Source organism: Cololabis saira, chromosome 4 (assembly GCF_033807715.1).
Source record: "Cololabis saira isolate AMF1-May2022 chromosome 4, fColSai1.1, whole genome shotgun sequence".
Taxonomy (NCBI): Eukaryota; Metazoa; Chordata; class Actinopteri; order Beloniformes; family Belonidae; genus Cololabis; species Cololabis saira.
In genome coordinates this window covers 47,711,411-47,713,990 of record NC_084590.1, presented here as the reverse complement: position 1 = coordinate 47,713,990, position 2,580 = coordinate 47,711,411, and the positions used below count along the sequence as shown (strand labels likewise).

Sequence of the window (2,580 nt, the reverse complement as noted above, 5' to 3'; positions counted from 1 at the left end):
ACCTGCCAAGAGTCTGTCCTTTCTGGAAACTTAAAGCCCCAAAAATAAACCAGCTCCACCTTCCACTGAGTCATTCTGGTCATTTGGTTTTGGCTACTTACTCCAGTTATTGATGGCATTTATTTATAATTAAAGGTATTCCCTGAGTTTTTTTCAATGTGATCTTATCTGTTCCAGTCATGTAATTAACAATCACTTCAAGTGGATAATAAACTATATATGTATAATTTAACAAGGAACGAGACAAAGCTTCAAAGTTGAAAGAGAAACCAGCCACATTTATTAATACAAAAAGAACAATACACACATGATAAACAGATATATACATTTATATACAAAGTAACTGTATACAAATTATAAAAAAAACTATATACATTTATATTAAAAACCTCCTCCTTATTAGGGCCCGAGCACTGATAGTGCGAAGGCCCTATTGTATCTGTAGGAATTTTCCTTGTTTTTTTGTTTTCCTTCTTCCGACAAAATGAGGGCCTTTTTGCCCCATAAACGTGCCCCAAATTTTGCACGCAAGCCAGGCCATGTGATATTTAATGGCTTGCATTAATCAGCCAATCACATGGCAGCAACTCAATGTATTTAGGCACATAGACATGGTCAAGAGAATCTGCTGTGGTTCAAACCAGCATCAGGATGGCGAAGTACGGTGATTTAAGTGAGCGTGGCATGGTTGTTGGCAACAGACGGGCCACATAATGAATGAAACATGTCTAATCTTCCAAAGACAGTTGGGTTTAGAGGCTCTGCTGGGATTTGAACCCAGGATCTCCTGTTTACTAGACAGGTGCTTTGACCAACTAAGCCACAGGGCCTCCGTAACCCCTCACTTACCTCGTCTTCATGGGGATTTCTCTAAAAACAACCGGGGCCTCACATACTAACGTTAATAATAAATAAATAATACATAAAAGAACTGTTGTAGACCATGATCCACTCATGTCAGGATGTAGTAAAATCCCCTTTGAGTAGATTTGGGTACACATTTTGATTTATTGGGCCCTAACCGACGGTGGTGTTGTTGGTAAACAGAAAGAGATCTTTGTTGGTCAAAGCAGCATGAAACTGTCAGAAGTGGGATTTGAACCCACGCCTCCCTTGGGAGACCACAAGACTCTGTACACATGAAGGAAGTACGTTATCCTTAAGTCTGGCGCCTTAAACCACTCGGCCATTCTGACTACAACTATAACACCTCACAAAGTTATCAATGAAATTTTACATGACAATCAGGGTTTCCAGAGATGATTTAAACATTGTTTTACCAGTTGTAGGAGCCATAATTCTCCTCTGCTTTTATGTTCACGGTCTCGTATTGCACCTGCACATTTCATTGACACTTTGGGTGGTGGGTGTGTTCACCGGGGCATGGGCGGTAACAGCTGATAGTATTTCTTTGATTACCTTCACCTGGTCAGGGTTTGACAGAGAGGGGGTGAGCTCGAGGAGGTGATATTTTTCTGTTGACCGCAATCATGCAATCACGCACTCACGCACGCAAATGTTGTCTTGGAAACTGGTACCTGGATTATTTTTACGTGCAAGCAAAGAAAAGAATAAATGTTCAGACGCATAATTGGAGTGGAACTGAATTCTTTATACAAGCGCGTCACCGTGTTTCCTCCCCTGCTTAGTCCCTCGCGGCCCTTTTTTTGGATTAACAACGGCCGCAATACCAGTTTTACCCACGGAGAGTTATCCAGATGTGAAATAGAAGAAACTGGTTTAAAGTAACAACCTCTTCCCCTAAGACAACTTAAAAATGAAATATTGACAAATATACATTTGTTTTATGGATCATCATCATCATCATCATCATCATCAATATAAAGTTCCCAGATTGATCCAGGATTACATATTGTATTCCAGACCTCCAAAGTCATCTCCAGCTGCTTTTCTCTGCTGCTTTTTCAAATGTTTTCCACGGTTGGATTAGTTTCATTGTTGATCATCTTGATGTAGTTTTTCTGGGACAGTTGGGAGATTTGTTGCATGAAAGTAGAAAGAAGAAGTCCAGGATGTGTGAGAAAGGCTTGACATCTCCTCCTGAGTTCATCCTGGATGATTCCGCTGCAGGAAGACGATCCAGGATGAGGAGGTGCAGCTATGTGAAGCCAGGTTGAACTAATCCTGGTTCGTGCACGTTGACGTCTGTCTTAAGCAGACCGTGAGGTCGGTCCCAGATGTCCTGATTCAGAAATGGAGGACGAGTGTTGCTGATGTTTCACCGAGTGAACAACAGCTTCTAATGGAAACGTAGGAGGAGCTTAAACAGCTGATACGTTCAGAAATGTCCTCCAGACGCTGTTAATGAACTCAGAGAGTCTGACAGACAACAGTGGACAGACTGAATGTGTAGTCGTCCAACATATGAGCTGTAGAGCTCATTTACTGAATAACTTCTTACTGTGGCTGAAATCAGTCAAACCAACATTGGCTTCCTTTGACTAACGTTAAATTTCATTTAAACAAATACAAGTTTACCAAATATAAAACTCTGAACATGGAAAACATCTTTTTCTAAGTTTTTACTATCATGTCTTAATAAGTCTGTTAAGATTATTT

The 2,580-nt window shown here is 40.5% G+C and overlaps 2 non-coding genes across 2 annotated transcripts; both read right to left on the bottom strand.

Moving 5' to 3' along the window:
* Nucleotides 1-756: 756 nt before the first annotated feature.
* On the bottom strand, nucleotides 757-830 carry trnat-agu (transfer RNA threonine (anticodon AGU)). The gene has a single exon. It is a non-coding gene; the product is annotated as a tRNA-Thr (tRNA).
* A 251-nt stretch (nucleotides 831-1,081) lies between these two features.
* Nucleotides 1,082-1,196, bottom strand: trnal-uaa (transfer RNA leucine (anticodon UAA)). Its single transcript has 2 exons — nucleotides 1,159-1,196; nucleotides 1,082-1,127 (listed from the first exon to the last, which is right to left on the bottom strand). It is a non-coding gene; the product is annotated as a tRNA-Leu (tRNA).
* Nucleotides 1,197-2,580: the final 1,384 nt, after the last annotated feature.